The 24061-nt window shown below is 47.5% G+C and overlaps 1 long non-coding RNA gene across 1 annotated transcript; it reads left to right on the forward strand.

Moving 5' to 3' along the window:
- Positions 1 to 10768: 10768 nt before the first annotated feature.
- Positions 10769 to 11535, forward strand: LOC130366787 (uncharacterized). Its single transcript, XR_008891923.1, has 3 exons — positions 10769 to 10878; positions 10979 to 11143; positions 11246 to 11535. It is a non-coding gene; the product is annotated as an uncharacterized LOC130366787 (long non-coding RNA).
- Positions 11536 to 24061: the final 12526 nt, after the last annotated feature.

Raw genomic sequence — 24061 nt, forward strand, 5'->3', positions numbered from 1 at the left:
ACTACAGCTCCCAGTATGACCTAAGCAGTGGTAAGGGAATGCTGGGAGTTGTTGTTTCACCCATCATTACTGCAGAACTTACAAGTGACTCCAGCTCTGATGGGACACACACAGGAGGATACAGAATGATATCAGTGACTACAGGTGACGTCTTCTCTATAGTGAGGAGAATACACAATGATATCAGTGACTACAGGTGACGTCTTCTCTATAGTGAGGAGAATACACAATGATATCAGTGACTACAGGTGACATCTTCTCTATAGTGAGGAGAATGTACAATGATATCAGTGACTACAGGTGACATCTTCTCTATAGTGTGGAGAATGTACAATGATATCAGTGATTACAGGTGACGTCTCTATAGTGAGGAGAATACACAATGATATCAGTGATTACAGGTGACATCTTCTCTATAGTGAGGAGAATACACAATGATATCAGTGACTACAGGTGACGCCTTCTCTATAGTCTTTCCTTATCTAATTCAGATGTACATACCGCCAGGAATTGTTCCAGCTATATTTTCTCTCAGCAGAACTTGACGCCCAGATGGTTTCTATGTCAGCGGATTTTGATCCTCTATAGGAAAACAATAATTATTATAATACTGCCAAACACTGTATTCTTCTAATACAGTACCGCCACACACCCTCTGAATATAATTCTGACACACTGTACCTCCTGAATATACAACACACTGTACCCTCTGAATATAATACCGCCACACACCGTACCCTCTGTATATAATACTATCACACACTGCACCCTCTGAATATAATACTACCACACACTGTGTTCTCTAAATCTAATACTACCACACACTGCACTCTCTGAATATAACTTGCTGTGCATTACACCTTCTGAATAAAATACCCAAATGTTTTGTGGCCCATAAAAAACGTACCACCCCAGAAATTCCTCATCATATACACTATACTTCTGAAATGCAGAACACTCTGTGCCTTCACATATAGTAATAATGCCCCATCTTGTGCCCCTACATATAATAATTATGACCCGTCCTGTTCCCCCCACATAATAATAATGCCCTCTGTCCTGTGCCCCTAACATATATTGCCCCCTGTGCTGTGCCCTTCACATATAATGCCCCCGTTCTTTGCCCCTCACATATAATGCCCCCATCATGCGCCCCTCACATATAATGCCCCGTGCTGTGCCCTTCACATTTAATGCCCCTGTTCTTTGCCCCTCATATATAATGCCCCCATCATGGGCCCCTCACATATAATGCCCCCTGTGCTGTGCCCTTCACATATAATGCCCCCTGTGCTGTGCCCCTCACATATAATGCCCCCATCCTGTCCCCTCAGGGGGCATTATATGTGAGGGGGACAGCACAGGGGGCATTTTATGTTTGGGGCACATGAAAGGAGCATTATTTGTGAGGGGCACAGCACAGGGGGCATTATATGTGAGGGGCGCATGACGGGGGCATTATATGTGAGGGGCGCATGACGGGGGCATTATATGTGAAGGGCGCATGATGGGGGCATTATATATGAGGGGTGCATGATGGGGGCATTATATGTGAGGGGTGCGTGATGGGGGCATTATATGTGAGGGGTGCATTATGGGGCATTATATGTGATGGGCACAGCACAGGGGGCATTATATGTGTGGGGCAAAGCACGGGGCATTATATGTGTGGGGCACAGCACAGGTGGCATTATATGTGTGGAGCACAGCACAGGGGGCATTATATGAAATAATGCCTCCTGTGCTGTGCCCCTCACATATAATGCCCCCTGTGCTGTTCCCCACACATATAATTTATATGTGTGGGGCACAGCACAGGGGGCATTATATGTGTGGAGCACAGCACAGGGGGCATTATATGAAATAATGCCTCCTGTGCTGTGCCCCTCACATATAATGCCCCCTGTGCTGTGCCCCTCACATATAATGCCCCCTGTGCCCCACACATATAATTTATATGAGTGGGGCACAGCACAGGGGGCATTATATGCGAGGGGCACAGCACAGGGGGCATTACATGAGTGGAGCACAGCACAGGGGGCATTATATGAAATAATGCCTCCTGTGCTGTGCCCCTCACATATAATGCCCCCTGTGCCCCACACATATAATTTATATGTGTGGGACACAGCACAGGGGGCATTATATGTGAGGGGCACAGCACAGGGGGCATTATATGTGAGGGGCACAGCACAGGAGGCATTATTTCATATAATACCCCCTGTGCTGTGCCACACACACATAATTTATATGTGTGGGACACAGCACAGGGGGAATTATATGTGAGGGGCACATCACAGGGGGCTTTATTTCATATAATGCCCCCTGTGCTATGCCCCTCACATATAATGCCCCCTGTGCTATGCCCCTCACATATAATGCCCCCTGTGCTGTGCCCCAAACATATAAATTATATGTGTGGGACACAGCACAGAGGGCATTATATGTGAGGGGCACAGCACAGGGGGCCTGTGCTTTGCCCTGTAGCCCCTCACATTAAATATTCCCTTTTTCCAAGTTTTTAAATCCCCTTCCCCCTCCTCCTGTATATAGTTTCCCCAAATCCCCTGGGCCCTGAGCATACTATTCACTACTTACAGTATGCGGGCTGCGGGGACAGGATCTCCGGGCGACGGCGCGATGATGTGACTTCATCGCGCCGGCCTCTAGTGGATTGCGTCCCTGCAGCTCACACACTGTAATCACAGCGTGTGAAAGTTCAGTGAATGGTGGAGCTGGAGCTTACAGCTTCGGCTCCACCATGCAAGGTGGTGGGGCGGGTGCTGCGTGCGGCAATCTCAGGGGGGGCAATTTTTTTTTTTTATTCATAAAAAAAAATATATATATATATATATATATATATATAAAAAGATAAAAAATATGTAAAAAATTTAACAAATGAATTAAAAATAATATAAAAAATAAAATGTAAAAAAACATAATTTATTTTAATTTTTTTTAGGTGTGCTTGCTACTTTTCTATTTAGTTTTCTTGTTGCGTGTTCCCAAGTATGGATGGTTTTGAGTTATAGTCGGGTAATGATAACTTTTATGTTTATATTTTGACAAGCCAAGTTGTGCTATTTTATTTATTTATTTATTTTTCTTATGTTCATTTTCGGTAAGCGTGTGAGTGTTTGATTAGATATTTTGGGCATATTTTAATATCTTAGTATTTTAGTATCTTAGTAAAGCTGGGCTGGCCGGTTAGGCAGGGTTTTGTTTATGAGGTTTTGTTTTTGGTTCTAGAGTATTTCTTATTTATGTTATAGCTGGTTAAGCTTGCTTTGTGTTTTGTATTTGATAAGTTTTGTATTTTTCTAATAAAAAGAGTGTCAGCAGAGAGCACTGTGGTCAGACTGGAAAGAAATCCAAAAAGAAAATAACTTCCTCTGTAGAATACAGCAGCTGATAAGTATTGGAAGGATTAAGATTTTTAAATAGAAATAATTTACAAATCTGGCAAATTTCCCCAACCTCAAGGTTAGTGTTTAACCACTTTAGGACCTAGAGCGTATGGATACGCTTTGACGTCCTGGTACTTAAGGACCCAGGGCGTATCCATACGCCCATGGGAATTTCAGTCCCCGCCGCGCGCGTTGTCTAAGACACCCACGATCCCCCTGTAGGCATAGGAGTGTGGTGGCAGGGTTGCCACCCCTCCTATCCCTGCTATTGGTCTGCTATTGATCGTCAGAGGCGACGATCAATAGCAGACCGGGGGCGGGGGGTTAACTTTCGTTTTCCCCGTCTTGCCCACACCACAATAGGCGGGGCAGAACGGGGAACCGAAGGGGACCGGGCGCTGGAGTCCACTTACCCGTCCGGAGGCTGCGGCGACGTTGATCGGCGGGCGGCGTCACGTGCTTCTGAAGAGGATGGCTCCCGGGTTCCTATGGAAGCCGGTAAGTTGATCTGGAGGGCTACAGTCTGAGACTGTGGTCTCTAACTGTAGCCCTCCAGATGTTGCAAAACTACAACTCCCAGCATGCCCAGACAGCTGTTTGGGCATGCTGGAATATGTAGTTTTGCAACAGCTGGAGGGCTGCAGTTTGAGACCACTATACAGTGGTCTCTAAACTATATCCCTCCAGATCTTGCAAAACTACAACTCCTAGTATGCTTACATAGCTGTTTGTTGTCTGGGCATGCTGGGAGTTGTAGTTTTGCAACATCTGGAGGTCCACAGTTTGGAGATCACTGCGCAGTGGTCTAAAAACTGTAGCTCTCAAGATGTTGGAAAACTGCAATTCCCAGCATGCCCATAAAGCAAACAGCTGTCTCAGCATGCTGGGAATTGTAGTTGGGTACCTCCAGCTGTTGGATAACTACATCTCCCAGCATGCCCTTCGGTGATTAGTACATGCTGGGAGTTGTAGTTTTGCAAAAGCTGGAGGCACACTGGTTGGAAAATACTGAGTTAGGTAACAGAACCTAACTGAAGGTTTTCCAACCAGTGTGCCTCCAGCTGTTGCAAAGGTACAACTCCCAGCATGCACGGTGTGTCAGTACATGCTGGGAGTTGTAGTTTTGAAACAGCTGGAGGTTTGCCCCCCCATGTGAATGTACAGGGTACATTCACACGGACAGGTTTACAGTAAATTTCCTGCTTCAAGTTTGGGCTGCGGCAAATTTTTTGCCGCAGCGCAAACTCCTAGCGGGAAATTCACCATAACACGCCAGTGTGAATGTACCCTAAAAACACTACACTACACTAACACATAATATAGGGTAAAACACTACATATACACCCCCTTACACTGTCCCCCCCCCCACCCCCAGTAAAAAATTAAAAACGTCTTGTACGGCAGGGTTTCCAAAACGGAGCCTCCAGCTGTTGCAAAACAACAACTCCCAGCATTTCTGGACAGCCACTGACTGTCCAGGCATGCTGGGAGTTTAGCAACAGCTGGAGGCACCCTGTTTGGGAATCACTGGCGTAGAATACCCCTATGTCCAAACCTGTGCAATCCCTAATTTAGTCCTCAAATGCGCATGGCGCTCTCTCACTTCGGAGCCCTGTCGTATTTCAAGGAAACAGTTTAGGGCCACATATGGGGTATCTCCGTACTCAGGAGAAATTGCATTACAAATTTTTGGGGTCTTTTTTTTCCTTTTACCGCTTGTGAAAAGGAAAAGTTGGGGGCTACACCAGCCTGTTAGTGTAAAAAAATAAAAAAATTTACACTAACATGCTGGTGTTGCCCCATACTTTTTATTTCCACAAGCGGTAAAAGGAAAAAAAGACCCCCGAAATTTGTAGCGCAATTTCTCCTGAGTACGTAAATACCCCAGATGTAAGCGTAAAATGCTCTGCGGGCTCACAACAAGGCTCAGGAATGAGAGCGCACCATGTACATTTGAGGTCTAAATTGGTGATTTGCACAGGGGTGGCTGATTGTACTGAGCATACCCCATATGTGAATTTAAAGTGCTCTGCGGGCGAACTACAATGCTCAGAAGAGAAGGAGTGCCATTGGGATTTTGTAGAGAAAATTTGGCCGGAATTGAAGGCCACATGTGTTTACAAAGCCCCCATAGTGCCAGAACAATGGACCCCCGACACATGTGACCCCATTTTGGAAACTACACCCCTCACGTAATGTAATAAGGGGTACATTGAGAATTTACGCCCCACAGGTGTCTGATAGATTTTTGGAACAGTGGTCCGTAAAAATGAAAAATTACATTTTTCATTTGCACAGCCCACTGTTCCAAAGATCTGTGGGGTGTAAATACTCACTGCACCCCTTATTAAATTCTGTGAGGGGTGTAGTTTCCAAAATGGCGTCACATGTGGGGGGGGGTCCACTGTTCTGGCACCACGGGGGGCTTTGTAAACGCACATGGCCCTGACCATTCCAAACTAATTCTCTTTCCAAAAGCTCAATGGCGCTCCTCCTCTTCTGAGCATTGTAGTTCGCCAGAACTTTCACAGAAAGAAAGCCGTTCACTGCGGCATCTTGGTCATTAGATCGGTCAGCCTGGTCCCAACCGGAGTGGTTGTGGTGCAAAACTGTGCAGCTAGGAAAAAAACACCAGTAAGTGCCCGCTGCATTCACCAGCACAGAAAGCCATATATGCCAGCGGAAAGCCGCCACATAAATGCTGCACGTGCTGTATGCCGCAACTATGCAAATATATCTAGCACAGCCTGCAGCCTGTTCACACCTATTGTGAAAACATTCATTTCAGCTGGGATTACACTTGGCGTGTTTGTCATAAAAAACACCATGCTCGCTGCGGGCACATGTTAGGTTGGAACCAATAGGGTAATATGAAACACCAGACACTAATGGGGGTTTCTTCATCCTTTTATGGTGTTTTTAGGCTATCAAATCTGTGGGATGCCGAGAGCATGTTTTTAATTTTTTTTTGGGGGGGGGGGGGGGTGTATTTTCTCACTATTTTTTTTTTTATAGAAATCCTTCAGTCAAATGATGAAAGAATCACATGACTTGTAATGAGAAAAGCCAGAGGGAAAAAAAAACACCAAAGAAAAAACACTTCCTATAATAATAATAATAATAATAATAATAATAATAATAATAATAATAATAATGATGATGATGATGATGATGATAATAATAATACACATTGGGACAGATGTATGAAGACCTGTGCAGAGGTCAAGTGGACCAGTTGCCCATAGCAACCAATCAGATCACTTCTTTCAATTTTCAGAGGCCTTTTTAAAAATGAAAGAAACTACCTGATTGGTTGCTATGGGCAACTGGTCCACTTTCCCTCTTCCCTGCTAGCAAAAATAACACATAGATAGCTGAGAAAAGAAATGAGGGGGAAGATTTTGATGTTTGTTTTTTTTTGCAAAAAAAACCCAAAACATCAAACAAGAATTGTGTTTGTTCCTAGGCTTAGGCTGTGATTTAAAACAACATATAAATGGTGTTTTTCAAAGCCCACATTGCTTTATTTTTGGTGCTTTTTCCCCCCTTTCGACAGACGTCTGTCCAGCTATTGCAAAGCTACAACTCCCAGCATGCCCTGACAGCCGAAGGCTGAGAGTTGTAGTTTTGCAACAGGTGGGCAGCCACAGGGGATCGGTGTTGCAGTATGTCAATCTAGGGCCATGGTGTCTGATCTTGAACTGGCAGCAGGAGCCACGACCACTTTAACCTCTTCAGGACATAGGGCGTATGGATACGCCCTGAATCCCGAGTCCTTAAGGACCGAGGGCGTATCCATACGCCCGTGGGAATTCCGGCCCCCACCGCTAGCCGGTTGGGGACCGGAGCCGGATGCCTGCTGAAATCGTTCAGCAGGCATCCCGGCATATCGCCCAGGGGGGTCATTATGCCCCCCCATGTCGGCGATCGCCGCAGATCGCTGGACAATTCAGTCCAGCGATCTGCGGCGATTCCGGGTCAATCGGGTCTCCAGTGACCCGATGACCCGGAATTACTGGCTGTTCGGGGCCGTCAGAGACGGCCCCGAACAGCCAGAGCCTGCAGGGGTGAGGTGGCACTGGTGCCACCTCACGATCGCCCTGATTCGTCGGCCGGATTACCGGCCGACCAATCAGGGCGCCTGCTGCGGGTGTCACTCCCGCACCCGCTCCGCCCCTCTTCCGGAGGACGTGAGCGGGTGCGGGACGTGCACCCTGGGTGCTGGGGACCCCGATCCCCGGCGCCCCTGTTGGGATCGGGGCCCCAGGAGCAGCTGCGGCGGCGGGACTGACCTGCAGCGTCTGGATCGTTGGAGGTGAGTGACAGCCTCCTGCTGTTGCTTAGCAACAGCTCCCAGCATGCAAAAAGGGCATGCTGGGAGCTGTAGTTATGCAACAGCAGGAGGCAGATCACCACAACTCCCAGCATGCCCTTATTGGCATGCTGGGACTTATGGTTTTGCAACAGCTGGAGGCACATTCTTTCTATGGAAAAGTGTACCTTCAGCTGTTGTATAACTACAACTCCCAGCTTGCACAAACAGCTAAAGTGCATGCTGGAAGTTGTAGTGGTGCATCTGCTGGTTGCATAACTACAACTCCCAGCATGCCCGTTGGCTGTCGGTGACTGCTGAGAGTTGTAGTTTTGCAACAGCTGAAGGCACACTGGTTGTGAAACTCAGAGTTTTTTTTTACCTAACTCAGTGTTTCACGACCGGTGTGCCTCCAGCTGTTGCAAACTACAACTCTCAGCAGTCACCGTACACCATGCACCGTACATGCTGGGAGTTGTAGTTTTGCAACAGCTGGAGGCACACTGGTTGCGAAACACTGAGTTAGGTCACAAACTCAGTGATACATAACCAGTGTGCCTACAGTTGTTGCAAAACTGCAACTCTCAGCAGTCACCGACAGCCAACGGGCATGCTGGGAGTTGTAGTTATGCAACAGCTGGATGTCCCCCCCCCAATGTGAATGTACAGGGCACACTCACATGGGCGGAGGATTACAGTAAGTATCTGGCTGCAAATTTGAGCTGCCGCAAACTTTCTGCTGCAGCTCAAATTGCCAGCGAGAAACTACTGTGAACCCCCGCCCGTGCCACTGTACCCTAAAAACACTACACTACACTAACAAAAAATAAAATAAAAAGTAAAAAACACTACATATACACATACCCCTACACAGCCCCCCTCCCCAATAAAAATGAAAAACGTCTGGTACGCCACTGTTTCCAGAACGGAGCCTCCAGCTGTTGCAAAACAACTCCCAGTATTGTCGGACAGCCGTTGACTGTCCAGGCATGCTGGGAGTTTTGCAACAGCTGGAGGCACCCTGTTTGGGAATCACTGGCGTAGAATACCCCTATGTCCACCCCTATGCAATCCCTAATTTAGGCCTCAAATGCGCATGGGGCTCTCACTTTGGAGCCCTGTCGTATTTCAAGGCAACAGTTTAGGGTCACATATGGGGTATCGCCGTACTCGGGAGAAATTGTGTTACAAATTTTGGGGGGTATTTTCTGCTTTTACCCTTTTTAAAAATGTAAAATTTTTGGGAAAACAAGCATTTTAGGTAAAAAAAAAATTTTTTTTTTACATATGCAAAAGTCGTGAAACACCTGTGGGGTATAAAGGTTCACTTAACCCCTTGTTACGTTCCCCGAGGGGTCTAGTTTCCAAAATGGTATGCCATGTGGGTTTTTTTTTGCTATCCTGGCACCATAGGGGCTTCCTAAATGCGGCATGCCCCCAGAGAAAAATTTGCGTTCAAAAAGCCAAATGTGACTCCTTCTCTTCCGAGACCCGTAGTGCGCCAGCAGAGCACTTTTCACCCCCATATGGGGTGTTTTCTGAATCGGGAGAAATTGGGCTTCAAATTTTTAGGGGTATTTTCTGCTATTACCCTTTTTAAAAATACAATTTTTTTGGGAAAACAAACATTTTAGGTAAAATTTTTTTTTTTTTTTTTACATTTGCAAAAGTCGTGAAACACCTGTGGGGTATTAAGGTTCACTTTATCCCATGTTACATTCCCCGAGGGGTCTAGTTTCCAAAATGGTATGCCATGTGGTTTTTTTTTGCTGTTCTGGCACCATAAGGGCTTCCTAAAGGTAACATGCCCCCCAAAAACCATTTCAGAAAAACGTACTCTCCAAAATCCCCTTGTCGCTCCTTCCCTTCTGAGCCCTCTACTGCGCCCGCCGAACACTTTACATAGACATATGAGGTATGTGCTTACTCGAGAGAAATTGGGCTACAAATACAAGTAAAAATTTTGTCCTTTTACCCCTTGTAAAAATTCAAAAATTGGGTCTACAAGAACATGTGAGTGTAAAAAATGAAGATTGTGAATTTTCTCCTTCACTTTGCTGCTATTCGTGTGAAACACCTAAAGGGTTAAAACGCTGACTGAATGTCATTTTGAATACTTTGGGGGGTGTAGTTTTTATAATGGGGTCATTTATGGGGTATTTCTAATATGAAGACCCTTCAAATCCACTTCAAACCTGAACTGGTCCCTGAAAAATACTGAGTTTGAAAATTTTGTGAAAAATCGGAAAATTGCTGCTGACCGTTGAAGCCCTCTGGTGTCTTCCAAAAGTAAAAACACGTCAATTTTATGATGCAAACATAAAGTAGACATATTGTATATGTGAACCAAAAAAAAATGTATTCGTAATATCCATTTTCCTTACAAGCAGAGAGCTTCAAAGTTAGAAAAATGCTAAATTTTCAAATTTTTCATCAAATTTACGTATTTTTCACCCAGAAAGGATGCAAGTATCGACAAAAATGTACCACTATGTTAAATTAGAATATGTCACGAAAAAACAATCTCGGAATCAGAATGATAACTAAAAGCATTCCAGAGTTATTAATGTTTAAAGTGACAGTGGTCAGATGTGCAAAAAACGCTCCGGTCCTTAAGGCCAAAATGGGCTCCGTCCTGAAGGGGTTAAATCAATGGCTGCTGGGACGTCTGACTAGTGACATCCTTCGCTCCAGACCGCAACGTCAGGGACGTCACTCGTCAGACGTCCCGGCGGCCAGCGCTGCTCATTGAGCCTACCGGAGTACCATTGATCTATGTAAGAAACCTATGGGCCCAGGCTGTTGGGGCCACCAAATGATATTACATATACAGAATGTCTGGTTAGGAGAAACAAATATAACACACCCACAGGGAGTGGCGCCATTTTAATAAAAATTGTCAAAAACCTTAGATAACAGTCATACAGAATATATTAGAAAGCTTTTTTTATTTTCAGCCAATCAGAGAGCAGCACTACTGAAATAGAACTCCCAGGAGGTAACAGCGTGTCACACATGTGATGTCATAACCATTGTCCACCAAAGAGCAGCACTGAGCAGAAATAACACTGCTCCTGTTCATTCTCCATCAGTGAGGGGCCGGTGCTGGACACTGTGTAGGGACGCGGGAATGCAAAGTCATACACATGACTGTGACTGGTAAGTGTTACATTGTTGTGTCCAAAAGATCTTTAGTGCAGTTCCATGTGTATTTCTATGATAAACATGTAAATCATTTATCTTTTTTTTCTTATCTTAGATGCAGTATTTCCAGGACATGGAGTAGCATTTCCGGACCTACAGCAAGACGTTGGATGAAGGCATAGCCCCAGAAATAACACTGGTCCTGTTCATCAGTGAGGGGCCGGTGCTGGACACTGTGTAGGGACACGGGAATGCAAAGTCATGCACATGACTGTGACTGGTAAGTGTTACATTGTTTTGTCCAAAAGGTCTTTATTGCAGTTCCATGTGTATTTCTATGATAAACATGTAAATAATCTATCTTTTTTGTCCCCTATCTTAGATGCACTATTTCCAGGACATGGAGTAGCATTTCGGGACCTACAGCAAGACGTTGGATGAAGGCACAGGCCTAGGAATCATGCACATACACAGAAACATTTGCCCAAATTATAGAGGTAACCTCCTTTAGTATGCCCAGAGGAAGGGCCATACAGTAGCCATGGATTCCCTACAGGTTTCCTCCCCTCTGGAGGTTTTTCCTGTCCTGAGTATTAGTTACTGTACGCTCTTTGTGAGTGATGGGAGGTTACAAAAAATCCCCTACACAAACATTTTAATAAATTATAAATAAAGTTCCCTTTTTTTTAAACTGTTCTTTGACTTGTTCGACTCATTTATTTATTTCTGTGTGTGAAAATAGAGTTAGCAAAACATGGATGACCAAAGCTGCTCTCCTGCACGATCTGCATAATGCGGTGCGGAGAGAGGTAACTGGTGCTGGGTGGTGCAGTTTATGAGGCAAACGTAGAACACCCAGCAAGTTCCATGCACAAGCCTTTTTCTGATGAATGGGACTCATGCAGGGAACTTGCTAGGGGTCATACGGTTGCAAAGGATCAACTTTTGGGTACATGAACTGTCCCTTAAAGGGGTACTCCGCCTCTAGATATCTTATCCCCTATGTAAAGGATAGGGGATAAGATGTCTGATCAAGGGGATCCTGCTGCTGGGACCCCAGCAATCTCCAAGCAGCAACCAAAATTCTAAATAGTATGTTTAGATCACTGATTCCTGTGGTGGGATTCGTGACATCATGCCACACCTTCTTGTGACATCACACCACCTCCCATAGACATAAATGGAAAGGGCGTGGCGTGAGGTCACGACCCGCACCACGAGAACCCAGAGTTCTAAATATATTATTTGGAACGCCGGGTGCTGCATGAAGATCCGCGGGGGTCCCAGTGATCAGTCATCTTTTGTCCTATCCTTAAGGTAGGGGATAAGATATCTAGGGGCGGAGTACCACTTTAAGGAATTAGAGAGTGTAGGCATGCCTTACAAGCAGGTAGAAAAAGAACAGCTGGGAGAAATGACAGGACACGAAGCAATGTTTGGCTGGGACCGATTTTGGGTGTGTTCTGGCCAATTAAAGGAGAACTATGGCAAAAATTAACTTATCCCCTATCCATGGGTTATGGGATAAGTAGCTGATCTCGGGGGGTCCCCATGCAATACCTGGGATGAGACCCGTCGCTCAGTGAGAAGCGCTCGCTGCAGACGTCAAATCTCAATTTCCCTGGACCCCCCCCCCTTCCTTCATGTCCACCACAGACGCCCCCAGACTGCTGTCTCTTACAGAGTTTTATGCCAAGAAATGGTTGGCTACTCACTTTGTCAGTAGATTCTCATCCTAAATATGAAGACAATCGGGGAAATGTACCTGTGGAGAGGAAATGTTGTCCAGTTGCTCTTAGCAACCAATCAGATCACTTCTTTTATTTTTCAGAGGTCTTCTCAAGAATGAAAGAAGCAATCTGATTGGTTGCTATGGGCAACCTGATGAAAACATTTTTTTTTTCTTTAACAACTACAGTGCTACAACTCCCATTGTAGTGTGTCTGTTCAACCTGTGCCTCCTCCAACCCTGACCCTTAGGGGGGCACAGACTGACCACACTGGGGGTTGTAGTACTTTCATTTTTACAGTTCCCCGTTAACTCTGCAGCTTCGGTAGAAGTATGAGGCTCAGCCTTAGAGTCAGTGTATCTGGCTGCTCCGGTGTTCTTCTATTTTACAGCCTGGACCCTTGACTAGGGGATATTATAGCTGCTAAAGCCTACCATCCACCAACCCCCAAAAGCCCCCTTTGTAACGAGGAATCCCTTACCTTAAACATGACAGACACAGTGTTGGTGGTAACAAGGCCACAGCAGCCCCTTTATTAAATATCAAACAATAAATAACAATAAAACATTGTAAGGCAACCTTGTATGAACATCATACATAACATTGAATAAAACATTCTTTTTTTTTTTCAAAGTAAAGTTTTATTAAGGTTTTCAACATACAAGGTAAAATGAAAATTACAACATGAGAAGTGTCTACACTGGTCAGGCAACAAAGCCCACATGGCTCAAGTAAACAAGGAGTTTGGGTCACTCAGCGAAGTTAAACATTACAGCAGTCCGAGCCTCACATCATAAATGAACTCCAGAGAACAGAGGTTGTGAGTAGCTAAGAGGATTCAGAACTACGTATAAATTCGATAACTTTAGCGAAAATTCAAACATCGCCAGTAGTGAAGCAGAGAACCAGGGCAGACAAAGGAAACACAATAGCGGTAGAGGGAACTGGAAGATAGGAGAGGAGGGAGAGAGAGGAAAAGATACAGGGCGGGATAGAGGAAGGAGGGGGGGGGGGTGTAGAAGAATCGAAGAGGGGGAGATAGGATGCAGCAGACTTAGTGTAATATGGCAGAGAGTCTTACCTGTTCGGACTGAACCTCTCCACCTGTCTAAGCAGTAAACAGCAACTGTGGGTGAGCTATTGCGGAGTTGGACAGAGGGGGATGAGCGTGCGTGGTGACAGATCCAGGTTATCATCAGTGAACTCCTGAGAGGCAACATAGGATAGCCAAGGCGACCAAACAGCATGGTATTTATCGAACTGTCGGGTAGAGTCTGCCCGGAGTTCTTCCATCCTACAAGTATAGGTAACTTCCCTCAGCCATGAGGAGTAGGTCGGGGGTAGTGGAGATTTCCAAAGGCGAGGGATCACAGCTCTAGCCGAGATAAGTAAATAGTGTGCTAAAGTGGCTGACAGACGGGGGCATGTGTTAGGGAATATGGACAGGAGGATAGGTCGTGGGTACTTATCGATGGAAAGGGTCGTCAGCCTATTTACGGTAGATAAAACTTGTGTCCAAAACGTATTCAATGTCGGGCATGTCACCCAGATATGGGACATTGTCCCTTTTGAGCGTCCGCACCTCCAACATGCATCAGAAGCCTGTGGGAACATCTGCGCCAAAAGAGACGGCACTCTGTACCATCTCGTGATGATTTTATAGTTAGTTTCTTGTGCCTTGCATGAGATACTAGATTTGTGACAATGTAGCAGGGCACGAGACCAGTCATTGTCAGGAATAGAACATTGTAGTTCCCTTTCCCATGCCACTCGATAGGGCAGGGGAATTTCAGAGCATTCCCCTATGATCAGGGCATAGAGAGTTCCGATTGCATGGGGGACAGGAGCGGAGGCCGCACAAAGGGTTTCAAAGGGGGTCAGTTGTCTATGAAGACGGAGTGCGGCTTTGTTGGTGTTATAGAAGTGTAGAAGTTGACTATATTGGAACCTATGTATAGTTGAAGGCTGAGTTCCACCCAAAAGGTCGGAGAGGGATTTCAAGCCTGTGGGTTGCAGTAAGGAAGAGAATAGGACATAATCAGACTTTTTACGCGTTAAGAAAGTGGCAGAAGTCTGCGCTGGAGGGAAGAGCACATTGCCAAACAGGGGCATAAGGGGACCATCCGGGAAATAGTGAAATGTATTTTTCAGGTAGGACTGATGTACTCGCAGTATTGAATGTGTTACCGGGGGAAATGGTCAGGTGGGTGCAAGGGGGCGGGCAGTCTTTTGGTCCACAAGGTAGACCTAGCATCCACACCACAGAGATTTCTTTCAAAGACAACCCATTGCTTAGCAGTCTGACTGTGGTAGCAGTCTAGTATTCTGGCTAATATGATCGCCTTGTAATACGATAGGCAGTCTGGCAGTGCGAGGCCACCCTCCCTCTTGCGTCTATAAAGCACCTTCCCTGCCAAGCGGGGATGTTTCTTACTCCAAACAAAGTGAGACTGCATTGCAAAGAGGTCCTTAAAGAAAGAACGGGGGATATGACAGGGGATACAGGTAAAGAGATAGAGTAAGCGGGGTAGGATGTTCATTTTAAAAATATTTACCCTGCCAATCCATGAGAAGTTTTTATTGTCCCATTTCGACAAGTCAGTTCTCAGGGTGTGGAACAATGGGGGAAAATTTAATTGAAAAGTGCTAGCCAGATCACTAGGGACTAGGATCCCAAGATATTTCAGTGATGACCTCTGCCATTTAAAAGGGTAAGTGGAAGAAATGTGAGTGATCATTTGGGAGGGCAGTGTGATATTCAAAGCTTCGCTTTTGGATGGGTTCAGTTTATAGTTACTATAAGCCGAATATTGTGCTATGGTGGAGAGGAGGGAAGGGAGGGTAGTGAGCGGGGAGGAGAGAAATAGAAGGACATCGTCAGCGAACGCTGAGCATTTGCAACTGCACGAGGGAGAGGAGAGGCCTCTTATATCTGGATTCGAGCGTATTGCATTGAGCAAGTGCTCCATGCATAGGACATAAAGGATAGGTGATAATGGGCATCCTTGCCTCGTACCGTTGCGAATGCTAAAGGGAGCCGACAGCTGTCCATTGATTCTGATTCTAGCCTGGGGTGAGGAATACAGCGCCATGATTCTGGCTAACATATGGGGGCCCAAACCTATTTGTCTCAGAGTCGATCCCAAAAATTCCCAGTCCACCCGGTCAAAGGCCTTCTCCGCGTCCAGAGAGAGCAAGAATAGGGGAGAAGCGTGTAATCGAGCACAATGCACTGCAGAGAATGCTCATAGAGTATTATCTCTTGCCTCCCTTCCGCGGACGAAGCCCACCTGATCCGGGTGGATGAGGGAGCTCATGTCGGGTGCCAATCTATTTGCTATTAATTTCGTGAATAATTTTGTGTCAGTGTTAAGGAGAGATATTGGTCGGTAGTTAGAGCACTGCAGGGGGTCCCTCCCATCTTTTGGAATGACTGTGATATATGCGTCAAGGAAGGCCTGGGGGATTGAGGAGGAAGATGAGATAGCATTAAAAGTCAGCAGGAGTGTGGAGGACAGGTCATCCCTGAGGGTCTTATAGAACTTGGCAGTATAGCCATCTGGTCCCGGACTTTTACCAGCAGGTAGGGCCGATATCGCCAGGTGGAGTTCCTCAGGGGTGAACTGAGCCTCCAAGTCCGAGATAGATTCAGCAGTTAGGATGGGCAATGCCGTTTCATGTAAGTAATTCTGTAAGGAGGGTTGAGTGTCAGTGTGAGAGGAGAGAGCGGTAGGTTTAGGGAGGTTATATAGGTCTGTATAATATTTCTGAAAAGTTTCCAGTATTTCCGGCGTGAGGGAAGAAGGGGTGCCTGATCGAGTGCGAATGGAGGGGACATAGAGGGTCGAGTGTGTCGCCCTAAGGGCCCTCGCCAGCATCTTCCCCGATTTATTACTCCACTCGTAGAACAGTCTACCCGTTAGTTGTCTATAGTGGCAGTGTTTTTTGTTGAGCGTCTCTAACAGATCACTCCTGACTCTGATGAGTTCACGGTAAGTTGAGTCCTGTTGGTGTTGTTTGTGCCGTGTCTCTAGGATGTGCAGCTCTCGGTATAATGTCATCAGCTTAGCTGAGGCTTCCTTTTTCAGCCGAGCCCCATGCCTCATCAAAACTCCCCTCAAGACACATTTCAATGTTTCCCACTTTTTTAGCGGTGACGACGGATCTGACAAGTGGTCTTGAATAAAATGGGGAATCGTCGATTTCAGTTCCTGAATGCAAAGAGCATCAGAAAGCAACGACTCATTAAGCTTCCAAGAGGCATGTGGCTTGGCCAAGGTCGGAAGCGTAAATGTACCCTGAACTGGGGCATGATCAGACATAGAGACAACACCAATCGTAACAGAAGTAAAAGAGGGGAGGAGGGAGTGTGAACAGAGAATGTAGTCTATTCTACTGTATGTTTGTCTAGGGTGTGAGAAGAAGGTATAATCTCGTCCTTGTGGATGGAAGGCTCTCCAGGTATCAATTAATTGTAGTAGATGTAGCTTATGCCTAAGGGCCCTGAGTTTACTATGAGAGATGTATGAGTGTCCTGATGAGGTGTCCACCTGAGGGAATAAAGGTGTGTTAAAGTCTCCACACAGGAGAATCTGACCCGTGGCAAAGGAGGAGAGTCTCTCCAAAGTCTTCAGTAAGAACTGAATTTGGTTATGGTTCAGAGCGTATATAGAGGCCACCGTCAGATTACGTCCCGCAAGGAGGCAATTGGCGAAGACAAATCGAGCGTCTGTGTCAACTAGGGAGGTCTGGATCGTAATGGGAAGCGTCCTGTGAAAAACTATGGATACACCCTTAGTCCTGGAATCAGGGTTAACACTATGTATCCATTTATCGTAGTGCCTGGTTGGTATGGTAGGGAGGTGACCTTTTTTAAAATGTGTTTCCTGTAGAGCTATGATATGGGATCTTTGCTTATGAATGGAGAACAACGTCTGGGCATGCTTTTCGGGGGTGTTGAAACCCTTGACATTAAGGGTAGTAATGTGAAGGTCAACCGCCATCAGATGTAATGTGTAAATGCCAATATTCATCACACCGTTGGTAGACAGGTGGAGGGTCCAGCCCATCAGTCAGGCAAGTGTCCGAGGATTCAAGTCTGCGTATAGAAGAGAGCACAAGTAAGTGGGGAGGAAGTGAAAAGGGAGGAAAGCAAGGGAAGAGAAGCTTCTGCACAGACACAGAAGCAAAGGGACTAAAGGAGTAGACCATAAGGGTCAGAGGTACCAACGGAACCAGTCCGATGTACATACTAGTGGGGTAACGTGATAGACAAGCCAGAAAGGACAGCATTTAGTGGTCCTGGGTTGGACTTATGAGTAACAGGTCAGAGCTTCATCCCCGCTTAAGGGGATGAGGCGAGTATGAAACGGGCTAAGTGTGACAACAGTAGCAACTAAATTAGGGGAACAATGGTAGTTGGTAGGTTATGGGCATTATGTGTGCAGGTAGTAAATTATATTTAGGAAGAGTGGGTACCATGGGAGCAAAGGAGACATAAAATAAGCAAGTAAAGAATATAAGACTAACAGGCCAGGAAACAGTGACCATATGAGGACAAGCTATAAAAGACAATAAATATCAGTAATCTATCTGCGGTGACATAATGCAACCACATTTGACAGTGTTAAACTACATATGAGGTAATACACTAATATCTCAGATAGGCAGTTCAGGTTTTACGTTTCGATCTTTGCTGCAGCGGGACACTTGTGGTGACCTCGGATGGACGGTCTCTCGGAGATCGATCAGGACGGTTTTGCGGTGCAGCAGGAAGGGGAGATAAGAACAAGGCTTCCCACTCAGGCAGACTGACATGGGGGAGACGGAAGGCTTCAAGGAAGGCAGGCAAATCTTCCGGTCTCTTGAGCGTAGAGATATTGGATCCATACTTTGCAATCAGAGAGAAGGGGAAGCCCCATCTGTAAACAATTTTAGCATTTTGTAGCAGAGTCAGCAACGGTTTCAAGGAGGCTCTCAAATGGAGGGTCCGTAGAGAAATATCTGGGTATATCTGTATAGGGGAACCATTATAGGAAAGGTTTTTAACCTGTCTAGTACCTCTCAGGATTGCCTCTTTCTGGAGAAAATGATGCACTCTGCAGACAACATCACAGGGCTTTTTCGGATCAGGATGTTTCGCTTTGAGAGCCCTGTGAGCACGATCCAGTTCTATGTTCGAATACGGAGGTTTCTTTAGTAGTTCATTAAAGAGACGTTGCAATGTATCTGGCAAGTTCTGAGGTAGAACTGTTTCCGGAAGGCCCTTGATCCTAAGATTATTGCGCCAATTCCTATTATCAAGATCGTCCAAGTGATTAATTGTGTGGATTTGCTGTAATGTCAATTTCTCTGTGGCTTCCTGTAGTTTCTGGAGGTGGGTTGTAGTAGTAGAGCAAAAATCCTCCAGTCTCTGGACCTTCTTATGTAAGTTAGACACCTCAGCCTTAACGGGTTCCAGGTCACGGTTCCAAGCAAGTTTGAGATCGGTCGCCAGCGTTGCCAAGTCAGCTTTAGTGGGGATCAGGGTCAAGAGTGCTTGCAATTCAGGGTGTCCCTGCAATGTCGAGAGCGCCCTCTCAGGAGTAAGTGGAAAGGTAGGAGGTGGCACATGTGACTGAAGCGTGGCAGCTATGGCTGGCATCTGCTGTCTAGAGGGTGCAGACCTATGAGGGGCATCCTCCGTTGGAGTATGAGAGTCCTCAGAGGATGAATGGTCACGGGAGCGACGTTTATTATGTCTCACTTTCATCGGGGTCTTGAATAATTTTTTCTTTGCAGGGGGACTTTTACCCCAGTACTCAGGGGCGTCACTATCCACAGATGAGTCTTGAGAGTCTCTATCAGAGTTGGAGCCATCAGAGTACATTTCATTGGCCCAGTCAGTTATGTCGCATGCCGGAGGGCCAGGAACCTTTTCTGGGAGCACAGGTAGCTGGGGTGGCGCAGCCGCTCCGCGTACAGGTGGTGTACGTAAAGTCCCTTCAGATTTATGTCGTTTCTCAACCAGCCTCCAATCGCCATCTTGTGACTGCTGGGCATTCCCCGAGTCCTGGCAGGTAGGTAATAAAGGTGTCATAGATGCAGGATTCGTATACTGGATCTCATGTGAAACGTGTTGGCCAGTGGCAGGAGACAGCAAGGATGGCGAGGGGCCAGCAGCCTGTGGATTCATTGCGGCAGGACCGGCAGCCATGGAGGAGGCTATTGTGTCGGGTGATGTATTATTGGGAGTTGGGGACTCAGGCTGCAAGCCCTGGCGAAATTCAGGTGCAGGAAGTACCTGATGTTCAGGTTGTGGCATCAAGCTGTGGTCAGGAGCCGGGGAGGCAGGTATTGCAGACTCCCCTACTGGTTTGTGATCAGTAGACTGTGAGGATCCCATCCCTATCTGTGTCACATAGAGGTTGGTGGATATAGGCTGTATGGCAGGGCCTAGCTTCTTAGCGGGTTGATGCCCAGGCATTGGTGGTCTGACAGAGGCAGATAAGCACTCAGGTAGGGATGTGGAGGTAAGTGGGGAAGGAGTCTCTAAGTTAAGTGCAGTTCCGCACCAGTAGGTGACCGGGTGCTGGACGGCACAGGTCTGTGCCGGACGCTGTGGCGCAGCAGGAGATGGCAGCAGTGGAGGCCGTGAGGTAACCGAGCACTGGTGCTGGAGGGAGGCGGCGGCACTTACTTCCAGTATCGTGCACGGCGCGTTGTCAAAGCCCGGAGCAGAGTCCTGTGTATTGTCGCTGGTCTCTCTCTGTCTGCAGGCCGTGTGAGCTGCACTGTCAGCGGGGTCACTTGCTGCATACGCCGCGTGGAGCGCCTGCTCACTCCTTCTCCCCGCCTCGCACTGCTGTTGTTGGGGAATGGTGTCTGAAGGCCGCACCACAGGCTGGTTGGTCCGATCGGATGGCTGAGATGCGAAATAGCGGGTGATACCGCTCAGAGGAGGCACAGTGGGTGCAGGTTGCTTCTTCTTCCGTTTGGCACGAGATCTACCACCCATAACCTTCAGATTAGCCCGTTTTCAGTCCAGTCCGGCGGGAGCTCTCACACCATGCTTCCTCTCTCTAGCGTGTCCAGCCACGCCCTGAATAAAACATTATTAACATAAGTTAACCAATTAACATGTCCCTAATACAGGAGGAGGACCTGAAGGCACTGTTACCGAGCCCAAGCTAGAATGGGGCCTCACTTGCTCCTAGCCGTTAGCGCCTGCACAGGAGCACCATTTTGTGAGGCCCCCCAACCATCCTGGGAACCCATGTTCCCTTGCAGAATTTTCCATCGGGCTGGGACCGCTCCCAGCCCACCTCCACACTGTATCCCATCACCTCCATGCCATCCACTTGTACCTCCAGGTCTGTCTCCTGCCACCGCCACAATGGCGACAAGTGACTCCTCACTTGTCCCCGTTCCACCACAGACTAAGTGCTCGCTCCACCACCTCCCGAATCTCCAAGATCCACAGATCCATACCAAAAATATTCAGATGAACGCCATCATCATCCAAGAACTCCGAAGAGCTCCCCTCCAATTCTCTATGACGCACCACCAGGCCACCATTACGGGCAACAAATTTGCCCACCACCTTATTGAGTTTAATCCGTGCTCTATTAATGGCAACCACAGACCTGGCCTGCCTCCATTTCCTCCTGGCCACCATTTCAGACCACACGATGATCAGGCCTGGAAAGGACGACCACAATCGCATCAAGTCCAGCTTGATGTCCCGGGTCAGATCCCGGGATCTCCTCACACCCAAATCATTCCCTCCTAGGTGTATGACAAGGTCGTTGGGGGCTCTGTCCAAGTGTACAAAAAACTGAACCCTGGCCAACAATTCCGCATTCCGCTCTTCCCCAACCAGTGGACCTGACCTGCCGAACTCGTCAAGCCCAACTGCCGGCCCGCTGGACGAACACCAGCCCGCACCCCACCCCTCACCACATAGGAGTGGCCGATAATCCACACAAGTCCCGGGCCGCCACCTGAAAGACAAATAACAATAACAAAATACAAACCGCACTCCCCCAACACACAACAATCACAGCAAATGAGGACGAACATACAACTGAAACCTCTCCGACTCCCACCTCCCAATCCGCCTAATGATCTCGGGTCCCAAGCCCCAACGAGACGCCTCGGTAGCCGCCCCAATGTGGAACGCATGCGAGCTATAATCCCATGCCACACAATCCACCACCACCAAACACTTCCGAAAACCCCCCACAAATTGAAAACGCAATAAAAAACTCCCGTCTGCGTGTACCAATAAAGGACCCACAACCCCCACCCTCACCTCCAAAAAAGCTGCATAGCAAAAAACCGGACACATAGCCGAGCCCTGTAAGGCCGCCAAACGCACAGTAACCCCACGACCCTCCTGATCTGTTTTGGAACGGCGCAGCAAAGAACGCAAAACCCCACCTTCCAAACTAACATCCGAAATGCCCCAAAAAACGCCAAAACAAACGCCAATCAAAACAAACAACGCTCGTAATCCGAAATACAAATCCCATCCAACGCCGTCCCCAACCGACACAAAAGCGGAAAAGTCACCAGACGCCTCGAATCCCTGGACACCGCCCCCCTCCGAAACCCCCGCAGTGCCTAACGCACCAAAAACTACTTAGAGACGTCCGACAAACCACGAACTTTGAACCAGAAAGCAAAAGCCGACATCCGACGGCCAATCCCCGCCGGAGACACGTCCTCGCAAAACGGCCTACCAACATAATACAATAGGGCCGCCTCCCAATCTGCAGGGGCGCCCATAAACGACAACTGTCCCAGTAGCGTCTCCCAGTCCGACCCCCAGCGTCGATAAGAAGCCCAAGTAGCCTGGCTTACTGACCGACAGACTAAAGCGAGCGCCACCTCTAAACCAGATGCCACAGCCATTCCGGGCACGGAAGGCCGGTCACCTCGGCCTCCGGCGCCAGTTCCCGGAAACGGTCCCACTGTAAGCGAGAGAGAGCGTCAGCCACCGAATTATCCACCCCCGGCACATGCAACGCCACCACCTGAGAATTAAGCTCTAGCACCCTCAACACTAATCGCCTCAGCAACGTGACCACTGGCGGAGAACTCGCCGTCTGGTTGTTGATAGCCAAAACCACCCCCAGGTTGTCACAATGGAAGCACACATTCCTATTGCGAAACAGCTCCCCCCATACAAACACCGCAACCACGATCGGGAACAATTCCAGGAATGTAAGGTTCCTAGTCAGCCCCGTCTCCCGCAATACCTCCACACACCACTGACCCTGAAGGTAAGCCCCAAACCCGCAGGCCCCAGCCGCATCGGTATACAGATCCAGGTCAACGCTCGATACCGGCCTCCCCATCACCACAGAGTGCCCATTGTACCGACCCAAAAAATCCTGCCACACCCTCAGGTCCTCACGCAACCCCACCGGCAACCGCACATAGTGATTAGGCCGAGAAACACCCACCGTGACCGCCGTGAGACGTCTGCAAAAAACCCTCCCCATAGGCATGATCCGGCACGCAAAATTGAGACGCCCCAGCAAAGGTATTTTCAGTATTTCCCTCCTTTTGTAATTCTACCCACAGTGATTCCACCTCCTCAGAATCATCACACACTATGGCATCGTTCACACTGACTTTCATACCACTTCTTACATACAGACAGACTCCACCACCTTTTCTGTTCATTCTATCCTTGCAAAACAATGTAAACCCCTGCAGATTGACAGCCCAGTCATGCGAGGAGTCCAGCCATGTCTCAGAGACCCCAACTATATCAATATGTTCCTCCAGTATCAAGGCCTCAAGCTCCCCCATTTTATTTGCTAGGCTTCTAGCATTTGTGAACATACACTTTACATTTCCATCCTTTATGTTATTGGGGTTAATGGGATTCAAGGGTGTAAGTTTTATTTTCCTATGAAGCCTATTCCTATTAACTATTCTAACCCCTCCCTCCACTCCACCCCCAGGTACATTTATAATTCCCACCTCTCTATCTACACTATCTTCCCCCTCTTTGCTGTAGGTTCCCTCCCCCCAAGTCCCTAGTTTAAACACTCCTCCACCCTTCTAGCCATCTTCTCCCCAAGCAAAGCTGCACCCTCCCCATTGAGGTGCAGCCCGTCCCTACGGTAGAGCCGGTAACCGACAGCGAAGTCAGCCCAGTTCTCCATGAACCCAAACCCTTCCTTCCTACACCAGCTTCTGAGCCACTTGTTTACCTCCCTGATCTCCCGCTGCCTCTCTGGTGCGGCTCGTGGTACTGGTAGTATTTCAGAAAATACTACCTTGGAGGTCCTTGCCTTAAGCTTGCCGCCTCAGTCCCTGAAATCATTTTTAAGGACACTCCACCTACCTCTTACTTTGTCATTGGTGCCAATATGTACCATGACTGCTGGGTCCTCTCCAGCCCCGCCCAGCAACCTGTCAACCCGATCCGCGATGTGCCGAAGAACTCCGGCCCCCGCTAACCTCCGTGCCTG

Source organism: Hyla sarda, chromosome 4 (assembly GCF_029499605.1).
Source record: "Hyla sarda isolate aHylSar1 chromosome 4, aHylSar1.hap1, whole genome shotgun sequence".
In the NCBI taxonomy this organism is placed as follows: Eukaryota; Metazoa; Chordata; class Amphibia; order Anura; family Hylidae; genus Hyla; species Hyla sarda.